General features: G+C 39.7%; 1 protein-coding gene across 1 annotated transcript in view; it reads left to right on the top strand.

Annotated features, from left to right (window-relative positions):
* The window catches only part of LOC122797084 (vomeronasal type-2 receptor 26-like), a 594,456-nt gene that overhangs the window by 68,057 nt on the left and 502,096 nt on the right, over window positions 1-24,303 (top strand). The window lies entirely within an intron of this gene.

Below are 24,303 nucleotides of genomic sequence, written 5' to 3'. Positions count from 1 at the left end.
TTTTTTCTAGGTTTTCTTCAAGAAAGGGAAGCAGAGACAGAACTCAGCATTACTAGGTGGAACACTAAGTTTGTGATTATGGCTGTGATTCAGAAAGAACCCCACTATGAGTGCAAACAACTGTGGCCAAAGGGAGCATTTTCTGTGATCAAAGCAAATGCTATTCAGTGACATAATTAATTGCAATGTGGAAAGACCTTATTTCATCTAATTTGCATATTTCAGAATCATATGGAATTACCACTCATGGTAAACAGCACTTTTCTGCAGTAATTACCAGTGGTAGCCCACTTATTGCATTCGCACAGGTACCCACCTCATTCACTCCCACACACACACGTACACATTCAAACACACAATCAAACACGCATGCAAAGACACACACACACACCCTCATACCTCTAAACTCTCCCTGACATTACAGAATGTCCTTGATGTTGCCTCTGCACTTTTCCTTATCTGGAATTAATCAGTAATGATTACAAACTGTTAATAATGCCAAACGCTATCATTCATTCTTGTTTTTCAAAATATGCATTTTAATTCAAGACCTTATGCTCTATTACCATTTTGAGTGACTTAGGGTAATATTTAAAATTCTTCCTGCTATCAGCTAGTGTTCCCCTGGCTTTGTCTGGAAGTCTTGAGCCTGGCTGTTGAGAGGTTTGGCAGCACACCCCCCAAACACACACGGACACACCCTCATACCTCTCAACCCTCTGACATTACAGAATGTTCCTGATTTTCCCTCTTATAACTGCTCTGTCCCTCATAACTCATTGACCATTACAGCCTGTCGATAATGTCAGACATGAGCTTCATAGTTACTGCTCAGACTATGTGTCATGCTGCAAAACTTGTTGTTGTATTAACTTTTTACATGACTTAGAGTTACACTTAAAGAGTTTTCTTGGTGCTCCCACCATACTTCCTGTTGTTCAACAATGCTTATTTCTGCAAAACCTGTTGTTCTACTAACTTTTATGTGACTCGTGGCAATATATATAAAGTCCCTGGTTTCTACTGTTCCTACCCCGATATTAGAGGTTTGGCTCATTAGTCTAGGGGAGTTTAGAGAAAAGACAGACTCACACCTACACATACACACACACATATACACACACACACACACACACACACACACACACACACACACACACACACACACACACACAGATACACACTCATACACACACACACAGATACACACACACACAAATGCTAACCTACTCTACCCATCCCATATTCTCGGTGTATTGATAAATATATACTGATCAATGCAGTAACTTGCTTGTTGGCAAGTTGGAAACTTTCATACTCTTAATTTATGAATAGTAATAGTAATTAATTTTCATTTGCCATTAGTCAGGAACTTCTGATAGCTACAAAATTAAAACTCATCCATCACATCTTATTCCTGACTGTGTTAATTGCTTTTTCTGTTATAATTTCTATTGTCAAGTGTGGTCTAGTACTCCAGGTAGTGCAGAATGGTTTACTTCATCGTACTTCAGATGATGCTGAATGCTTTAACTATTCCCAACTGTGCTGATTGCTTTATTTCTGACTTTCATACTTAGATATATATAAATGTTTCTACGTTTTCAGTTTATATTTAATGAATTATTTTCTTGCTCAGATCTATGTGTGTTTTTACAACTATGTGCAGTATTCATAGCCATTATATTAATGTGTTAAGGTAATTGGGATGTTTGCATGTAAAAGAAGCTCTGGCACAATTCATAGAAGCCATTTATGCTAATGTGCAAGGGCCTCAAATAAATGTACACTAATAAGCCCTCTTACCACCCGTATGCGATACATAGTCATATTTTGATGCATTTCCGCTCCTTCAAAAGAATCACTTTAAATGGTGGAATTATACCTTTTGAATTAACTCTGCAATTGGCAAAGATGCTTTCTCTTGCTGCTAGCATTGCCATTTTTCGGTATGAGCTGCTCGTCTTGGTTGAGCCAAAACTGCTTGCATCTACCAATGCATGCCAGGCAAAAGAGAATTACTCATTATATTTTTGAAAATTAGGAAATCCTTGATAGGTTTAGAATGGACAAGGGTACTGTAAGGGCTTCAGTGAGCATGTATGACCCACAGATGAGAACTGGAGGCATGCATGGCTTTCCTTTCCCTGTGGATGCTAAAGTATGTATAGCTCTCACTATACTTACCACGGAGACCTTCTAGGGACAGATTGGGGACATGTTGGGTATTTCTCAAGCTTCTGCCTTGAGGATACTTCAGCAGTTCCAAATTATACTTCTGGTGTCACCTCAAGACCAAGCCTGGACAATATTCCTTTTATTGAGTGGCACATTTCTCTAAGGTGCTTGGTGTGACAGACTGCATCCACTTTGTCTTTATGGCCCCGTCAGGTCAGGGGAGTAATACTGGTAAAGGAAGGGCTACCATTCCATCAACAACCAGGTAGTGCATGATGCAAGGGGTTGCATCACCAAACTGTTGGCCCAGCATCCTGGCAGTGCCCACAGTTTCCACATCTGGCATACTAACTCACCCTACCACCCCTTCCTGCATGGAAAGATGCCCCATGGTCAGCTTGATGGTAAGTGGAAATGTAATTGTTATCATCTAATTAGTTATTCATAGTAAAATGCACTGCTTACTACTAAACCACTCTTCTTTTTTTGTCTCTCCCCACGCTTTTCTTTTTCAGGTAATGCAGGATGTCTGATAGGAATTGTGGAAGATAATTTCAATACAGCCCTGTCCTAGACTTGTACTGTCAATGAGAGCGTTTTTGGCATGTTAACATTTTGATGTTTCAGATGCTTGGATGAGTCCTGGGGGTGCCCTTCAGTATGATCCAGCTACTGCATGCAGTGTGTTTACTGTGTATTGCATGCTGTATAACCTGATTGTAGGTTCATAAGTGAATACTAGGCTAACTGCCATGAAGGGCCATTTTAAGCCAAGACAATAGCTCGAGGTTAGATTCAAACCCTGTGCTTTCTGTCTATGAGGTGAAGAGCTTAACTATTACACCAGACCTTCTCCCCAAGATATTAGGTATGTGGCCTGGGTTACCATTATGGAGTCAAGCCTTGTGCACCTGTCTAGTGGGGGAGTGACCCATTACGTCAATGCAGCTCCCAGTAGAGGTCCTGCAATGATTAATGATGACCAGTCAGCAGCAGTAGTACGGGACCACACGGGGCAGGCTTGTGCATGGTATAGTGCCGCACATGTAAAGAGGAAGTGTCTGGCCAGAACTATGAACCATGACATTCAGATAAGTGTTTCCTTTTTTATAAAAAAAAAACACATAGACTCTAACTGACACATGGAGTGATATGTGCAGGCTATGCTGTGTGGTGCATGATCTACTATTACTGTTCATCAAACATTCCTGATTTTCTTTAAATATTTTTTAGTACAGGTAATCATATTACTGTTTATAAAAAAAAATTATGCCTGACTGCTCTCAGACCTGTTTAGCAATTTCAAATGTCATCATATAAGGGATATTTACATTGTTTATTGTTTTGCAGAATATATCTGTTTAGGGACTCTAAGTAAGTGTCTACATACTGAACCTGCTGAAATAATAATTTATTAACAGTGTTATTTCAGTAACTGACTGCTTGGATTTTTCAAAACTGTATGTATTATAATCCCTAAATTGCATTTATCATGAGTTCATACCTTGCACTGTTATGGAAAATGTATCATATGCTTTTTTATTGTGCAATGTTTCTCCAGTTTTACCTATGACATATTAGAAATGATTTACTGCTTTCCATTAAGGTGCTGCATATCAGATTAATTCACTCATCAACAAACTTCTAATTCATGTGAAACAGAGCCCCTCTCTGACTGTCTTTAAATGCAACCTAGATCAATGGATGGGTGACGGCAAATTTACTCCTGGGATGGCACCTATTTCCATCCTGGACAGAGAAAGTCAGGATTAGCTACCATAGACCCTTAAATTTCACTCACCTACCCATCAACAATTGAGGCAACTTGGGATAAATATGTCTAGACTTGTCATCAACTGTGCTATGTTGAGGGAGAAGTGGCAGCAGTGTTAGAGTTGGTGACAGGATACTCATTCAATCTTTCTTTAGGGATATTTTATCCTACTAATAGTGTGTATTATAGCAGCAAAGCCCATGTGATTAAATAAAGCCAACAGTGGGTAAATCTTCAATATACCACACCACGGCATCAGTTATTGCTATTTTACAATGACATTATTTAAGAAAGAAATACTTATTTTTCTTAATGTCTTTGTATAAGGGCGCTCTTCCGCATTTTCTCTGGTATCCTGGGGCTTTCCTGGTGTACTGCGCATGCGGATGGGACTTGTGTTCCCATGCTTATGCAGTACATCAGTGTTGTGTAAAGGAAGCAATGGAGAAGGGAAGATCTCTGTCGCTTTTTTTTTTTAAATAAGAAAAAAGAAACCGGGAGACTTTTAACATTTGGGAGAGACTGGACAGAGAAAATAAAAGGATAATCTGGTACATTTCTTTAATTTTGCATAATGTATCCTATCATCCTTTTATTTTTCACTTTGTTTGAAGTTTTCAGTTTTGTAAATTTATTTAAAAAAATTAAAGAAAAGTAAAATGTTTATTGGATATATTTATGCAAAAATGTCTGGGCGACTGGACCGTTTTCCATTGGTATATTCTTGGATTTACAATGGGCATGCTGGTTGGGCTGACCAAATCAATGTGCTCCTTTTCAAATATTAATGGACAGCCATTGTATAGTATTTGTTTTATGTTCTGTGTAGTTGTTAACTTTACTGTTGCTCAGTTGAAACTCTTGATAATGGATGAACCCTTAATGGTGTTAAACACTGGAAAGTGCATATTATGCCCTCAGCATTTATTTGCAGATTAGTTTCTTTTATTGTAAGCACTGCCATTATTGAAATTAAATGTATGTACAAGCAATGCCTCTTACTACTGGATTACATTGTAAACACATGTATTCTGCAGTTATAATATAAACATATTTTTTAACAAATTGTCTTTGGAGTTAAAGATTGACATCAGTGTACTGAAAGGCATGGTAGTGAAATGCTATGTTTAAAGTTTAAGTACCCAAAATGTCTAGTCTGAGTCATAGTAGGTCCAGGTCAAATTTGTCATATACATCTCCTAAAGACAGGGTAGGGGAAGATGTATGTGATCTCAAGAAGGGGCTGTCGTGTGAGATAGGTATTGACTTGCTGTGATGATGATGATGATGATGATGATGTGACCAACTGGATGCAGGTGATCCTACAGACACTGATCTCACAGACTGCCGCAAAACCGAATCCTCAGATGACAGGTTCTGCTACATATAGATGAACGCTGACATAGTCTGCATGAATCCTGTTGAATTTGTTCCCCCCTACTATTTACACTACCTTCTTGAGAAGCACTTTAGTGCAATGTGATATGCCTCCACATAACCAGACAATACCCTGTCCTCTTCTCCTTCTAACACTGACTTTTATTTGAGTCTGCTACGTCCTCACTACTGTACAAATAGAGGCTGACATGGATGCTAGTGCCATCATACTATGACTCAGCTGTGGTCTTGGCATTATCCTTACTTATTACCATCACCATGCATTGTGGAAATCCTCATGTACACCTGCAGTATTCTGAACATTTCTAGCTGACTGTGTGTGGCAGTGCACTGAGCCTAAATCATGTCATGGCACATTTGCTGCTTGGGAGCTAATGTTTTGCATGTTTCCTGATGTACCTGTGGCATATGCCTGCACTTGGCACCCCTTTTGTAAAAATGTCACAGTAAACACTGTTACCTCTGAATTTCTGCTGTTATCCTGAAGGTTTTCCTGTGGGTCTGGACACATTGATTTTCAGGTGCATGGATTTCCTTCCTGTAAAACCTGTAGTGTAATGTCACCATGTAATTGACTTTTTGACACAGTGTCACTTCCTGAAGACTTATTTGCATGTTGTAGGGTATGTGATTCTGCCATTAAACTTGGTGACTGTATCACAAATATAATTGTGTTATTATCTTCATCAGCCATTCTGCTGTTGAGGTCTTCTAAATTTACTGGTATAGTGCAACTACTCATTTCTGCTGTTGACATTGTAAAGAATTAATTAATTACATTACTACTCTTATACTAGAGTATACTACTGTATGCTGCATAATGAGGTGTGGTGGGCACTTGTCATGCATGCTTTGTTTAATGTCATTATATGCAGATGTGCAGGATTTACCTGTTAATAGTAAATGTCAAGTGTTATTAGTAATCATTTCACCCCGAGCAGTCATTAGTCTATGTAAATGTGTTACCGAGGCCAAACTAACCTTCCTGAGCAGACGTTTGTTGATGCTGCAGATGAGGGAAATAGCCAGGGTCAGTATCACCTCTGATTACATCTGTTTTGTTGTTTCCAAATAGAGAGGAGGTATTCCTCATCAGGTGTTAAAGGAATAAGTGTTTGAATTCCTCCACTAGTGCTATGTGCAGTTGAATTCTGCTTTGCCTTTGCTCTGGCATATCTTACCATATCATTGGCCCTCTTCTTGCACTGTGTAAATTTGCCTATCCTTCCACCAATGGCATTTATATTCATAACCAGCAGCAAAGGATTGGCTCAAGTCACCAGAAAGTGGTAAAAATGAGTTAGTAAAAGTTTTTACCAATGCTTCTTCACGTGTCTCATATATTCACCATTAGCAACCACTTAAATATATTTCCTAACTAATAGGTTCATAGTTGAATACTAGGCTATCTGCACTAAAGGGCCTTTATTAAGCCTAGCTAATAACACAGTGTTAAAATCAAACTCTGTACTTTGTGTCTGTGATGCGAAGACTTTAACTATTATGCCAAACCCACCTATTTCATATGTTGGACTTTTCAAACCTTCTAAAAATGATATAGTGTCATACAAACATACTAGAAATGCAGCCACGGTTACCTTTATGAGGCAAACCCTATTTCCCAATTACAACAGGGAACTGTGAATGCATCTGATTTACACAGTATGCAAATGCAGATTGGGGGATTCACACTCTTAAAATACAGAAAGCAGTCCAGTGACACTGCACCTCCTTAATCACCAGCATTAATTCCCTGTTAAAACACTGGGCTTGTTTAGGCTTTGAAGCTGGGACCTCTCACATCCTAAAAAGTGTTAATCATACCCCTAGACCAACAAGCCTCTGACTTAAAGGTGTGAATCAGACCTTGTACCTTGTGTCTGAGAGGTAAACATCTTAACCATTATACCAATCACCAACTCAAACAAACACACTCAGGAGTGCAGCATCCCACATCCCCCTTTAAAGGGCACTCCAATATCAGCAATCCATCTACATGGTGTGGTGGTAGAACTCACAGCCTTCTGCACCAAAGGCAAGTATACTACCTATTGTGCTACTAACAAACATGACAGGAATAAAAACAACCATTGGTTCAAAGGAATCTTTTAAAAACAATAAGGGAATAATGCAATTTTTTTCTAAACAAATACTTTTATCCATCCAGTTACTAATGAAATCTCTAAATACAGTCACTTTGCTGACTGTGCTTCTGTAAATGTCATTTATCCTGTGAAATGCCAAGCCTGTACTTAATTTTTATACTGGCAAAATCAATTGTACATTTAAAGAGTGTATTTGTGATTATCTGTCAGACATTAGAAGATAGATTACCACCAACACACTCTACAAACACATTGCAGCTACTGACCTTATGCATACATTTAAAATTATGGTGGGAAATAGTATCCATGAATAAAAAGTGTGGTGATTTACAATACAGAACTAAACCTGCTGATTATAGATGGATTAATCTACTGAGAGTGGACAGATGTCTAGGTCTGAATGATACTGTGAGCATTAAACCAAAAATAGAAAGAATTATTAAGATTCTTGTATGAGGAATGCATTATTCCCTTATTTAAATATAGTTTTTAAAAGATTCCTTTGAAGCAGCGGTTGTTTTTATTCCTGTCACATGATTGGTTATGAAATATATTTAAGTGGTTGTTAATGGTGAAAATGTCAGACAGATGAGGAAGCATTACAAAAACTTTTATCAGCTCATTTTTACCAATAAATTGTTTTTCACACTTCCTGGTGACTTGAGTCGATTTTTTTGCTGTTATTTGTTTGTCTACTTCATGGAATTGTCTTTGCCCAAGGAGCGTGCTTTACTGATTGTGTTTTTTTTTCCTTCTGAGGTCTATGCTCCTGGGGCATGAAAGGTGATTCTGCAATTAAACTGACCCCAACTTTATTTTCTCAAAATGACTAACAAATCAATGATGCCTTTTGTAATTATTAGCTGTTAAAGACCTTTTACCTCAGTGACTGGTAAACTAGAACTCTTGAGTACACTGAATGTTCTACAGAGTAAGTTATTATGCCTTATATAAAACTTCAGTGGCAAAGACTAAGTTTTGAAGTTTATTTAAAACCTAATATGTCCACATGTGGGTTATGTATTTTAAAGATACCAAGGCATGGGAACACTCATCCTGAACTAATCCGTAGATAGAAGTTACTGAATTTAAAAATAAGTAAAGAACATATGTTATTAAAGAATTAATTTTTCACACTCATGGAGGAGGATACGAACATGATATAAACAACTTGCAGACTGCCACCATTACACATAAACACATAAACACACTAAGACATACTCGGAGGCTCTGAGTAAAAATTTACCTAAACAGCAGAGGCCTCCAAAGCAGACACCCAAGCAACTGCAAACTCAATACACCACACAAATAACACATAAACAACAAAATCAGTGTGCAAAGCAGTCACTGCCCTTAAGGCCAAATACAACACCAAACATACTTGTCATAGGTGACTCCATAGTCAGACACACTGACGTCCCACTCACCAGGCTGAACAAGGAGAAGGTCACGGTAAGCTGCCTATCGGGCGCTAGAATCCGCCACATAACACAAGCACTCAGGTCACTCCACGGCAAGTACAGGTATGACACAGTCATTGTCCATGCTGGTGTGAACGACCTGAGATGTACCTCCCTGGACTACATGAAAAGAGACATAGAGGAGCTCTCTGATTATGTAGCCCAGGCAGGTATGACCCTGACCCTGAGCAGTATCCTTCCTTCACCACGAATGATGCCACAATATAGTGACAAGATGATCAGCTTTAACAATTGGCTTAATTTCTGGTGTCATTCAAAGGGGATCCAGTGCCTGTCTGCCTGGGATGACATGCTCGACAAGCCACGCTGCTTCGCAAGGGACGGCTTGCACCTGTCACCCCTGGGATTCCGGATATTGGCTAAGGCTCTTGCCACCCCCATAGTGCCTTTTTTAGGCAAGGCTCAAATTCTAAACCTACCACCCTAGAAAACAAAAACGTGAAGAAACTAAGGGTAATGCTGCTCAATGCCAGAAGTCTAAATCTCAAAATGCAAGCACTCGAGGCCCTTCTCAGTATGGAGAACATCGATGTCTGTGATGTGACTGAAACCTGGTTCAAGGCTCCTGAGAGCACCCCGGCACTATCAGGTTTCATCTCATATCATGTGTTCCGGCCCCAAAACCCGGACCACACCACAAAAGGAGGGTGTATCCATATTCATCAAGGATACCCACACCTCCAGGTTGGTGGCTACGCTAAGCATCGGAAACCATCCAGGTGCAATTAACCATAGGCAAAACTGCTCTACAATTTGTAGCATGCTACAGGCCACCCTCTCAAACTCAGGAAACCCACACAGCCTTCCTGAAGACACTGGAGGGTATAAATGTATCACCAAACACCATCATATTGGGTGACTTCAACTACCCGAATATAGACTGGGAACATTACTCAAGCCCAAACTTTCTAGCCCAAAGGTTCCTGGAGTTCATAAATTCAAATGCCATGGAACAACTAGTCACCGTCCCCACAAGAGGAGAAAATATACTAGATCTCATCATCACGAACATGGGGACAAAATGCTCCACACTGGAAGTATATCCCTCATTGGTGAGATCAGATCATAAACTAATCTCACTAGAAATCCACATCCCGCCCCCACCCCAAACAAAGACCACAGTGAAGAACTTCTCTAAAGCAAACTTCACACTACTCAAGACAGGTGTGGTATCCTTCAAGGCCCCCGAGCCAATGGAAACCACAACCCAAGCTGCGGAAGCCCTTACAAATGCCTTCTATGAACACCTTCAGGACTGCATGGATCAGGCAATCCCAAATAAAACCAAGACTCTTTCCACCAAGGGCAAACGTCCAGTCTGGTGGACCCCAGCCATAAACAAACTTTACAATAAGAGGAGAAAGCTATTACATGATAGAGCAAAATCCCAAAAAGGGAAGGCATCTTTGATCAGCACTAGCAAGAAACTACGATCCCTCATAAAATCATCCAAGGCCAACTTTGAGAGAAAAATTGTCATAGATTCAAAAGACAATCATAAGGCCTTCTTCAGCTATGTCAGAAACCTGGGTGGAAACTCCCAGATATGCTCAGAATTAGTCCAAAATTATACAAAAATCACTGAACCCACAGACATTGCCAACATACTGGCAGACAGGTTCAGCGCAAACTTCACCCCCCCCCCAAAAAAGGAGAGATAACTATCCCAAACTGAGAGTAGCCTCCCAGACATCTCAAATGCGCAGGTGAAAGCTGCTCTCTCTAAAGCTAAAAACACAGCATCAATGGGACCGGATGGGGTCCCCGGCTGTGTGCTACATGAACTCAATGAAGAACTAAACCCACACATAAGGCAGCTGTTTAATCTTAGCCTCACCACAGGATATGTGCCCAAGGAGTGGCAACTGTGGTCCCACTCCACAAAGGCGGTGCCTCTACGGACCCTGGTAATTACCGCCCCATAAGCTTAACAAGCCTGGTCTGCAAAGCTATGGAGAGGATCATAATGGAACTCATAAACAAGGACATAGGGGACTTGCAGACCTTGGACCCAACCCAGTTTGGCTTTGTCAAGGGCAGATCTTGCCTTTTGAACTTGGTCGACTTCTTCAAACAGTCACCAAGGCCATTGATGAGGGAAAGGCAGTCCATACAGCCTACCTTGACCTTGCAAAAGCTTTCGACACAATACCCCACTCAGGTATTATAGAGAAACTTACCAGCTTAAATGTAAACCCATATGTCACAAGATGGGTTGCAAACTGGCTAAAGGACAGAACCCACAGGGTTAGAGTTGCTGGAGCCATGTCAGACTCCAATTACAAGTGGAGTCCCACAGGGCTCAGTCCTTGGCCCCCTATTGTTCGGCATCTACTTCTCAGAAGTACAGGCAAACATAGGAGGACTATGGCTGACAAAGTTTGCGGATGACTGCAAACTGGGTGCCATAGTGGATAGTACATCGGACACAGACATCCTTCAGAGGGGTCTCACGGAAAATGATAGCTGGTGCCAGAGCCATGGCCTGAAGTTAAACGCAAAAAAGTGTATAGTCATACCCTTCGGGAAAAACAAGGTAACCCCAAGCTACCATATAGGTGGCAACCCACAGAAGAGGTTATCAGAGACCTGGGGACCCAGGATGACAGTGGCCTCTCGTTTGACGCTCATGTTGCTAAAGTGGTTCGAAAGACCTTCTACATTGCCCACCTGATCATGAAGGGATTCACATCCAGATCAAGTGAGGTCATTGTTCCCCTGTACTCTTCACTTATCGACCAATGATCGAGTACAATGCCCCATTCGGGATGTATCTCACCCGACACCTGCAGCAATTGGAGAGACCCCAAAAGTTCCTCACCAAAAGGATAAAGGGACTCCAAAACCTGACATATGCTGCCAGACTGAAGAAACTCCAACTCTATTCAGTTGCATACCGTCTGCTCAGAGGTGACCTGTGCCTGACATACAAGGCCATGACCAACCCGGAATTAATGGACATGCTCCACCTCAAAAAATCCAAATCCACCAAAACCACTAGAGCAAGACTCTTAAACCTTAGCACGGATATAAATAGGACGTGCTGGAGGGATAGATTTATCACCCAAAGACTCCCCATGCTGTGGAATAAATTCCCGGTCCATGTGAGGCAGAGCACCTCGCTGGCTCTGTTCAAGAGAAATCTTGACCGGTGGATGGGAGATCGTAGGTTTACCCCGGGAATCATCTCTGTGTCACTACTGGACAGAGGCACAACAAACTAATGGGCACAGTATTTCTAACATAAGGGGCGGCGTAAGCCACATAACTTTGGGCTAGGCTTATAAATGCCCTAGGGCAGTTAGCCTAGTATAAACCTAAGAACCTATGAACCTATGAACATAGTCTGTTTGAGGTGGTACACCATGAATATGATGCTATAACTGACAGACTGGCGTCTTTTGAGCAACATCTAATTGTCAGAAGGAAATGAAAACTAAAAAGGGATATGAATGACTATAAAATCGGCCTGTTGTTTTTTTTCGCTGAGAAATGATTATTCAGCTAACGTTACCATTTCAAATGATATTAATCCAGCACAAATCAGTACCGATCAGATAGAAATGGGTACTTCAAAACAACAGGAAATGGAAACAGCTGCTCAAGGTACATCATCTGTAGCTGCTAATTCAACATATTATTGATGCCGATATTGTATAAGCTTTGGAGCCTTTAGAATTTCCCCTTTATTATAGGATGCACCCCTTGTAATGTGACAACAAGGAAGAAAACAATGAAACAATGCAAAAGAAGAGGAAAAAATCACTGTCCTATAATGCACAACCAATTGACAAAACAAGAGGTAGTCATATCTCAAATTATGAACTTTCAGACAGAGAGCACTTACTTTTAAGTAAAGGTATGACTTTTGTGCCTACTTCTACAGGTCAACTTACTGACTATTTGACTGAACTTAGATTATTTACATGGCTATTAAATGTCAAGCTGTTTTTCCTGACAGTGCACAAATTATGGATAATATTTTTAAGAAATCAAGCATACTCATTCCTACAAGCAATGGCACTATACAAGCTTCTCAGAAAGCTTGTGATCAGGACATTTCTTTTTTTTATTTTTGAATGGTTTATCAGTCAGTAGAGTTTTTTAATGTATCCATTGATGAAAGCACAGTACTTGACTTTTTAATTCAAAGCCAGGATTTTATTATTAAATGTGATGATAAAGGTAGAGCAGTAGTAGTGATAGATGAAAGATATACTGATGCTGTTTTTAAGTTGTTATGCATGCTGATTCTTATACCAACATTACTCCCAGTCAAGTAAAAAATATCATTAAGAGAGTTAACAGTGAAGTATATAATTACATTTGAGGGGTCAACTGGAATTAGATGTACTAAATTATTTTAGGTACTGCATCCCCTAATACCAATTTATTATGGTTCGCCAAAAATTCATAACAATGCACTTTCTCTACCGATGAGACCAAGTGTCTCCTCTAGATAGTAGACAACATAACCTATAATAAGTCTTTAAAACTTTTTTTTACACATTTCTCCTAGCTATATAAAGTGTCGTCATGATTTCTTTAAACATTGTGTGAATGGCAATCATGTTATAAACAAACTTATCTGTTTCTATCTCTAGATGTTGATTCATTAGTTACTGTAATACCCATTGATATAGGTGCTGATTATATAAGAGATTTTTTTAACAGAATGTCCTGATATCAGTAATTTAAAGATTAATACCATGTATGAGTTGTTTTTGATGGTTTTAACAAATAATGGTTTCCCTTTTTCAAGACCAATATTTTTTTACAAATTAAAAGAATAGTCAAGGGCCACAGTTGTTGTTGTTTGTCTTTCGGCTTTTTCCCGGTAAGGGGTCGCCACAGCAGAACTCCGGTCCACTAATGATTGGCAGTAGATATTTACTAAACGCCAAGGTGCCAGCTCGACGCCCAACTTTTAACGAAGGCACGCCCATTTATGCAAGCATGTCTTTCGAACGCTACCCAACCGCGGGGAGGACATGTAGACTCCACATAGAAGTCAAGGGCCACAGTGCTATCTGGAAAAAAATGATACCCAACCCGTGCAAATTAATAGCAGAGATTAAATTCCAAGACAATATACTTACCTCTAACTATTGTTTTAAAAGTAACTTATCAATAATTGAACAACAATTAAACCAAGCTTTGACCTTAACGCATAAAGCATTACCACTGAAAAAGTTAACTTACACACACGTCATGATCAACAACAATGCATATCTTACCTCCTCAGTACTACACAATTTTAACTCTTCTAATTCACCGAACTGTCCATATGGTAGATCATAGGAAGCAGATCTAACTCATATGTTTTGGAGCTGCAAATGCGCATTTAAACTATGGAACTCAATAAAAATTCAACTACAAAAGCAAGGCTATGAAAAAGCAACTCTTACTTGGGAATACACACTACTTCACATTCCTCCCCCCAGGAGTATCCCATAATCAAGCGACCATACGTATCACATTATTCCTATTAATGAAACTATATATAGCATCCAAATGGGGGGGGGGGACAGACTGAATATCAATTGGGCTGAATTCAAAAAGATGGCAATCAAACACATGCTAGCTCATAAATGGGTAATTGATGCAAAAAAATAAAAGTGTTAAAAAACTAAAAACATTTGAACAGATATTTAACATCCTGCTAGCTTAATCCACCCGCATTATCATAAAGACACAGACATTTATATGCAAAGATATACCTTCAGCATACAAAGAGATATGTAATGACAAGATTTCTCCACAACAGTGTTAGTTCGATAAACAGATGTAATAAAATATCTGATGGCACTTTTGTGCGCTGTAAATATTGATGTTTCATGTTGGTGTATAGATACTGTTCACCGATAATTCTGTACCCAGTGTATTAGTACGTTGTTGTTGCTCGGTCTTTGTTTGTTCTGTACATTGAAAAATTCAAAATAAAAAATTTTTGGAAACAAATAATAGTTATGGGCACACCTATTGCTAATATATATGCCAATCTTGTATTGCTTACCTGGAAGGATTTTTTATTATTAATTACAATAATGAGTTTTTGACTCATATGCTATTTTATAAAAAGTTTGTTGATGTTTTTCTTTTATGGTGTAATGATATGGATAATTTTAATTACTTCATAATTTATTTGACACAAAGTACTGATTTTTTTAAAATTTCACCAGATGTTTTCAGATGCTATATTTTGACATATTTCTGAATTAATCGATTGAAGATTATATGAAAACAAATGGCTTTATGAAGGACACTAGAAAATATACTTATTTACATAAGAACAGCATGCACCTCCCACATATTTTTCACAATATTGCAAAACTTCAAACATTGCGTTTAACACTACTACTCACAGATAATCATAATTTAGAAGGACATTTGAATAATTTTATTGTTGACTTTATATATTGGGGATATACTAGTACTTCCCCTGATGAAAAATAAGATGCTAGCACTTATGTAAAGCAGGGGAAATTCAAAGCCAGCTTTTTCAAATTCATTATATGTTCAGAACACTCAAACTGACAGACATTTTATCAAATTTGCATGTCATATTTTAAAAGTATTACATTCACCTGAAACTCTAATTTCTGATTCTCCCACTACTGCCTATAAAAAGGCTCACAGCCTAAAACAATACTTTGTTATGTATAAAAAGGGGTCTACTTCATTTGATCGAAAGAGCATTTGATCAAAACCCATTTGATCAAAATTTCATTTGATCGAAAACCAGTATTCAAGGCAAATAACGGATTTGTCCCCCTCCCCAATGTCGTGCGACCCTGAAGTTGATATATATAGTTAGGGGGGGTGCGGGGCACAGACCCCCACATTGGGGGGGTGGGGCCAAGCCCCCCACCTATTTTCATTTAAAATGCATACTGTTTGTTTTATTTTCTTCTTTTAAAGAAAACTAGGTGGGGGGCTTTGCCCCCCCACACCCCCCAATGTGGGGGAATGTGCCCCCCCCACACCCCCCCCAACTATATATACTAACTCCAGGGTCACACGACACTGAGGAGGGAGACAAATCCCAGTTTTATGCCTTGAATACTGGTTTTCGATCAAATGAAATTTCGATCAAATGGTCTTTTGATCAAATGAAGTAGACCCAGAAAAAGATAACTACGTTAATAAACATAAAAGCCAAATATGTGGTACATTTACTTGTAATAAATGTAATTATTATAAATATATTCTTAAAACAACCACTTTTATCTACCCAGTTACTAATACAGTCTTTAAATCCAGTCACTTTGCTCTCCATGATTCTGGAAATGTCATTTAGCTTGCAAAATTTTGAGCCTGTAATGCATTTTAACATGCCAGACCAACCATAAATTTAAAGAGTGCATTTGTGATCATCTATCAGAAATTAGAAGACATATTAACATCGATGAGCACTACAAATGCATTATGGCCACATATCTTATGCATAAATTTAAATTTAGGGTGTTGGAAATAGTCTCTAACAATAAAAGAGGTGTAATCCATCTATACATGGATTCATCTCCTGAGAGCAGTATCTGACTAAAAATGATAAGCATTAAATAAGTTTTGAAACAGAAAAAAAAATATTATGATTCTTGCATTGGGATTGCATTATACCCTTATTTAAATGTTGTTCTTCTTTCGTCTTTTCCCGGTTAGGGGTCGCCACAGCGGAACTCCGGTCCGCTAATGACTGGCAGTAGATTTTTACAGTGCCGAGGTGCCACCCTAATGCCCAACCTTCAATGAAGGCATGCCCATTCATGCATGTCTTTCAAACGCCACTCGACCGCGGGAAGGACATGCAGACTCCACACAGAAGGCACTCCAGCTGGGAATCGAATGGGAGAACCTCTTGCTGTGAGGCAACAACGCTACCACTGCACCACCATGGCTCATTATTCTTAAAAGATTTCTTTGAAGAAATGGTTGTTTTTATTCCTGTCACATGATTAATTAGGAAATGCCTGAAAAAGCATTAGTGAAAGCTTTTATCAGCTCATATTTAACAATACATTGTTTTTCACACTTCCTGGTGACTTGAGTCAATCTTTTGCTGCTGTTTTTTGACTGTTTGGCGGACTCATCTTTGCCCACAGAGCAAGCTCTGTGTTCGTGTCATATCCATAACTACTTGGTTCTAGGCCTTTGCCCTCTCAGCTTCCAGAAAGGTGTTTGCCATATGTCCTCAGTGCTACCATGAGAATGCAGTTCCCTTCATGACTAAAATGATATTTTCTCTGTCTGCATCATTCATTTAAATAAAACAACATCAGAGATAATATGCAGTCATCAACCCTGCAATATATATCAATGAAAGCATAAATGCTTTCATCTCAAATAAATCAAAGGTCTGAGTCCAAAAAATTTTGGGCGACACAAAATCCATACTCATACACATACTGCAGGTCAAAGTTCACAATTAAAACTGTGCAGTATTAACCTGTGCTGCTTCATCCACATATACATAACAGTACTGCATGCTTCATCCACATATACATAATAGTACTGCAAGCTTCATCCACATATACATAATAGTACTGCAAGCTTCATCCACATATACATAATAGTACTGCATGCTTCATCCACATATACATAATAGTACTGCAAATACCTGTTATCACACTGCCACATAAAAGCCATTACTATTAGAGTTGAAATCCTTTCTCAGTCACTTCTCTGTATTTATATATATATTGGGCGGCACAGTGGTGCAGCGGTTAACGTTGTCGCCTCACAGCAAGAGGTTCTCCGGTTCGATTCTCGGCTGGGGTGCCTTCTGTGTGGAGTTTGCATGTTCTCCCTGTGTTCGCGTGGGTTTCCTCCAGGTACTCTGGTTTCCTCCCACATTCCAAAGACATGCATCTGGAGCCTTTCTCCCCGGGCCTCCACTGAAAACAGGCTCTGTGGAACCTAGTCGGACATTCCCGGTCAACAAATGTTAAATAAATATTGCCATAATTTTTCATTCATGACTGACAAATTCTGTGCCAAAGCACAGAAGCATGAATCCTGACAATGCAGTACATTGATGGAAATGTAGTACTTCAGACTTCACTCACTTTAAACTGTGCAATAATATCCTATATAGTATAATCTATAAATGTAAACTAGTACTGCAAACATTTACCTTTCACACTGCCATCAGAAGTCCTTCCCCATATATTTCCAGCACTATTGTCATGAAATCCTACTTATAAAGGATATTCATGTCATCAGCATTACCATGAATCAAGTGAAGCTGACAATCACATCAATGGAAAATACAATTCTCCTGGAATAATCATTGTATAAATTGAATGCGTTTGGTTTGCCAATGATGTTTACTATATTGCTATTTTTATCTTACTTGATAAACTTTACACTTTCCCAGAACAACTGCCACCTAACTCGACTGATGGCAAGTAAATATTGCAGTTTTAAAGTTATTCATTTAAAATCAGACTTACAGTGGATATCAAAGGTTTACACACCCCTGTTAAAATGCCAGGTTTTGGTGATATAAAAAATGAGATCACAATAATTCATTTCAAAACTTTTCCCGCCTTTAATGTGACCTATAACCAGTACAATTTGATTGAAAAATCAAACAAATCTGTTAGGACAAAAATATAAAAAATAAAAAACGTACAATAAGCTGGTTGCATAAGTGTGCACACCCTTAAACTAATACTTTGTTGTGTGTGCACACCCTTAAACTAATACTTTGTTGAAGCACCTTTTGATTTAATTACAGTATTCAGACTTCTTGGGTACACACCTGCTATCATTTAAAGAGACACTGATTAACCCCAAATAAAGTTCAGCTGTCCTAGTAGAATGTTCCTGACATTTACTCAGTTGCCTGCAACAGTAAAAGCCATGGTTCACAGAGAGCTTACAAAGCATCAAACGGATCTCATTGTTGAAAGGTATCAGTCAGGAGAAGGGTACAAAAAATTTTCCACAGCATTGAATCTACCATGGAACACAGTGAACACAGTCATCAAAAAGTGGAGAAAATATGGGACAACAGTGACGTTGCATAGAACTGGATGTCCCTCCAATACTGATGAAAAGACAAGATGATAACTGGTCAGGGAGGCTGACAAGAGACCTACAGCAACACTGAAGGAGCTGCAGGAATTTATGGCAAGTACTGGTTGTGCACTACATGTGACAACAATCTCCCGTATCCTTTATATGTCTGGACTATGGGGTAGGGTTGCAAGACTGAAGCCTTTTCTTGCAAAGAAAAACATCCAGGCCCAGCTAAAATTTGCAAAACAATATATCAAGTCTCCCAAAAGCATGTGGAAAATGTGTTATGGTCTGATGAGACCAAGGTTGAACTTTTTGGCCACAATTCCTAAAGGTACGTTTGGCACAAAAACAACCCCTTTGCATCACCAAAAGAGCACCATCCCCATAGTGATGGATGGTGGTGGCAGTATCATATGTTTTGGAGTTGCTTTTCTTCAGCTGGAACTGGGGTTTTAGTCAAGGTAGAGGGAATTATGAACAGCTCCAAATACCAGTTACTTTTGGCCCAAAACCTTCAGGTGTCTGCTAGAAAGCCAAATAACATTTTGGAATGGCCCAGTCAGAGCTCAGACCTAAATCCAATAGAAAATCTGTGGGGTGACCTGAAGAGGGCTGTGCACAAGAGATGCCCTCATAATCTGACAGATTTGTAGCACTTATACAAGGAAGAGTGGACAAATATTGCCAAGTCAAGATGTGCCATACTGAGAGACTCCTACCCAAGAAGACTGAATGCTGTAATGAAATCAAAAGGTACTTCAAGAAAGTATTAGTTTAAGGGTGTGCACACAACAAAGTATTAAGGTGTGCACACTTATGCAACCAGCATATTGTATGTTTTTTATTATTTATATTTCCCCCTAAGAGATTTGTTTGATTTTCAATTGAATTGTACAGGTTATAGGTCACACTAAATATGGGAAAAGTTTTGAAATGATTTATTGTGGTCTCATTTTTCATATCATAAAAACCTCACATTTTAACAGGGGTATGTAAACTTTTTATATCCACTGTATATGTTTTGTATAAAAATTAAACTGAGTTCTGCTTATGTCTATGAATCATAGTAATATATGAGTGCATATGCCAACAGATTCCCGTGAGTAGACCTCTCATAGCTATGGACAAACTGCCGGGAGCTAAGCCAAGCTTTCCATGGGCACACTTGGACAAGACTGACATATCTTAAATTTCCCTTTGCATAGAAAAAGAAAAATGGATTTAGATTGCATAATTGTGAAGCCTAATCCATTCCCATCTTGTATAACGTGACAGAACTTATCACTTTAAACCACTTAGTAGTTTCTAATACAGCAAACTGACACCGACTCAAAGACTTATTTATAAAGTGAAATGAAAGAAAAAAAAACAGTTATAACTGATGAACTGCTTAAAAAGGCATGCTTTTAAAAATGGTTACTGAATGACCGTACAGTCAATTGTACAAATAAAGCTTAAAAATCTACTGTGCAGAAGCAAAAACACAAAGAAGCAAATGACAAGGTAATGGTTTAAAAACTGACTTCCATGTGCTGTAGTACAAAAATTAATAAATATTGCTTTAAAAAATTCTCCATATCTATAAGACAAAGTACTTTGATGAACCAAACCTGCCAACAATAGCAGTACCATAGTTAATGACCTTACATGGTAGTTGGGCTTAGTTATGTAGCTGTCAGTCCTCAGAGGATGCAGTCCCCACCCTCTGAACAACAGTCCTGTGGTAACATTTTTCTGTTTGGTACTGGCACTTTGAATGATGGCAGCACCTATGAAGACACGACCAACTCCAAGCTGGTCTGATAGGGACACCAAAATCATGGTCTACCTCTTGCAGGAACTGTATCTGAACAAAAATGAGAGCAGTACCCAGTTCTGCAAGGAAAAAGGTTCGATGGGTGAGCATCTCTGACAGGGATTTCTTGCTCTGGCCCACACTGTTGTCAAAGTTACAATGACCTGCGGAAACTTAGGCCTGACCAACTAGCCAAGTGAGCAGATCAGGTTAGAGTAAGAGTTCTACAAGTATTTTAATATTTTATTTTTAAATCGTATATAAAGTAGATTTTAAAAAAAGGTAAATATTGCATAAATGCAACTAAATGGAAGAAGAAATGTATGTGTAAGTGCAAATATATGTACCTATATAACACAAAAGGTATAACTTAGCATAAACATATCTATAAATAGAAATGCATCTGTAAGCAAATATGGCATGTTTATTTTCATAGGTTCATGGGTAGGTACTAGGCTATTAGCCCTAGGGCCTATATAAGCCTAGCCAAAAAGGTACCCTGGCTTTCGCCACCCAAGAAAATTATTTTCCTGTGCCACAGAAGTGATCCCTGGGGTGAATTTCCTATTTCCCATCCAATCATCAAGATTTTTCTTGAAGAGTGCTAATGAGGAGCTCTGTTTGATATAGATAGGTAGTCTGTTCCAGAGTATGGGAAGTCTCTGGGACAGGAATCTATCCCTGCAGCATGTTCTGTTTACTGTGGTGACAAGGTTTAGGTCCCTAGAGCATGTAGATTGGAGGGATTGGGATTTCTCTAAGTGGAGCATGTCCAGCAGCTCTTGGTTTGACATAGCTTTGTATGTTAGGCAGAGATTGCCTCTGAGTAGGCGATATGCGACAAGAGTAAAGCTGGAGTTTTTTGAGACGGTCTGTGTAGGGCATCTGTTTGAGGCCAGTAATCCTCTTTGTGAGGTATTTCTGTGGCCTTTCCAGTTGTTGTAGATGTCTTATGAGGTACATACCAAAAGGGGTGTTGTACTCTATAATGGGTCTAATGAGTGATGAGTAGAGGGGAACAATGACCTCTTTTTTTCTGGATGAGAAACCTTTTGTGATGAGGTGAGCCACGTAGAAGGATTTCCTGACCACTGTGGCGATGTGATTATCAAAGGAGAGATTACTGTCCACCTGTGTCCCAAGGTCTCTTATCACACTTTCAGCATTAAGTAGACTACCAATTATGTGGTAGTTATTGGGTACAGAGTTTTTACCAAAGGGGATGACAATACACTTTTTGGCATTGAGCTTCAGGCCATGGCTTTGTTTTCATACAAATAAAAATATACACACATGCAAGAGGTAGACACAGCCCTGAGCAGCATCCTACCATCACCCAGAATGATACCATAGTACAAGCAGAAAATGATTGATTTCAACAACTGGCTAAGTTTCTGGTGTCATTCTAAGGGGATCCAGTATCTGTCTGGCTAGGATGACATGACTGACAGACCCTGATGCTTTGCCAGAGATGGCCTGCATCTGTTACCCCTTGGCTTCCGGATACTGGCCAAGGCTCTTGCCACCCCTATAGTGCCTTTTTTAGGCGGTGTTCCAAAGGCCAAATTACCACCCTAACAACTACAAACAAATGCAATCTGAGGGTCATGCTGCTCAATGTTAGAAGTCTAAATCTCAAAATGCACTTGCTCGAAGCACTCCTTAAAATAGAGAACATCGACATTTGTGCTGTAATAGAGACCTGGTTCAAGCCAGCAGAAAGCAACCCTGCACTACCAGGCTATAACTCATTCCACACCTTTTGGCCCAGGAACTTGGACTGAAGCTCCAAACGCTGTGGTGTTTCCATATTCATAAAGGATGCGCACAACTCCAGACTGGTAGCCCAATATAACGCATCTCAGATACTTCAGGTGCAGCTAACATTGGGTAAGACAACGATTCAGGTCATAGCCTGCTATAGGCTCCCAACCATGTCCCAAGACTCACACTGCACATTCCTAGGCACCTTGGAGAATATTAGGGTCCAACCTAACACTCATACTGGGCAACTTCAACTACTCCTCCATTAACCGGGAGAACTACTCATGTACCAATACAGTCGCCCAAGGTTTCCTGGAATTCATTAATTCCAGTTCCCTGAACCAGCTTGTTCTTGCCTCCACTAGAGGTAGCAACATCCTTCACCTGGTCATTACTAACATGGGCGATCGTTGCTCTACACCAATAGTCAACTCCTCCTTGGTTAGATCCGACCACAAACTAATCACCTTGGAAATCCACATCTTTCCCAACACGCCCGCAAAGGTAACCACCATGAAAAACTTCTCCAAAGCTAATTTTGGGCTCCTAAAAACAGAGGTGGCAAACTTCATAGCACCCATGCAAATGGAAATCAGTTGCATGACTGCTGAATCATACACCAATGCACTGTATGAACACGTACACAAATGCATGGATCTTGCCATACCCAATAGAATCAAGATGCTCTTCTCCAAAACCAGGAGGCCAATCTGGTGGTCCCTTGCCATAAACAAACTCTACAACAGAAGGAGGAAACTGATGCATAATAAGGTGAAGTCCAAAGACTGAAAAAACTCCCTTATCAGCCTCAACAAAAAGTTGAGATCTCTCATCAAATCCTCTAAAGCTAGCTATGAAAACAGAATTGCAGCAGATAGCAAAGACAACCACATGGCCTTCTATAGTTATGTAAAGAATCTCCACAGCAAAACCCAGATTTGCTCTGAGCTCCTGCACAATGGTACCTCCTATACTGAACCAACAGATATTGCCAATACATTGGTCAACAGATTCAGTGTCAACTTTACCCCTCTCCCTTCCCAAGGGATCAGTCACAATACCAGTAGATTGCCAGGCACCCAGTATTACTGCTGCACAGGTTAAAACAGCACTGTTCAAGGCCACAAATACAGCTTCTATGGGACCAGACAATATCGCTGGCTGTGTTCTACATGAACTACAGAGTGAACTGGCACCTCACCTGTGTGCCCTGTTCAATCACAGCCTCACCTCAGGCTTTGTACCTAACGAATGGCGCACTGCTACAGTCATCCCTCTCCACAAAGGAGGAGTGACCACAGACCTTGGGAACTATTACCCCATTAGCCTGATGAGTCTGATATGCAAAGCTATGGAACAAATCATCATGGACCTAATAAACAAGGATATAGGAAATCTCCAAACTCTGAATTCCACACAGTCTGGTTTTGTGAAGAGTAGATCATGCCTGCTCAACTCGGTTGACTTCTTTGAGTCAGTCACCAGAGCTATGGATGAAGGCAAGGTGGTTCATACAGCCTACCTTGATCGGGCCAAGGTCTTTGATATCATTCCTCACTCAGAAATCATAGAAAAACTCACTAAGCTAGGCATCAACCCCTATATCACTAGGCGGGTTGTAAACTGGCTCACAGGTAGAACTAATAGTGTGAAAGTAGCTGACTCGAAGTCAGACTGCTGACCAGTCACGAGTGGAGTCCCACAGGGTTCGGTCCTGGGTCCCTCCTGTTTGGTATCTACCTCTATGAAGTCCAGGCCAACACAAAGGGAATCTGGCTGACA

The sequence above is a fragment of the Protopterus annectens genome, chromosome 3.part0, assembly GCF_019279795.1.
Source record: "Protopterus annectens isolate FY-2018-M chromosome 3.part0, PAN1.0, whole genome shotgun sequence".
NCBI lineage: Eukaryota > Metazoa > Chordata > Ceratodontiformes > Protopteridae > Protopterus > Protopterus annectens.
The sequence above is the reverse complement of the archived record's forward strand: the minus strand, read 5'-3'. Positions and strand labels throughout refer to the sequence as shown.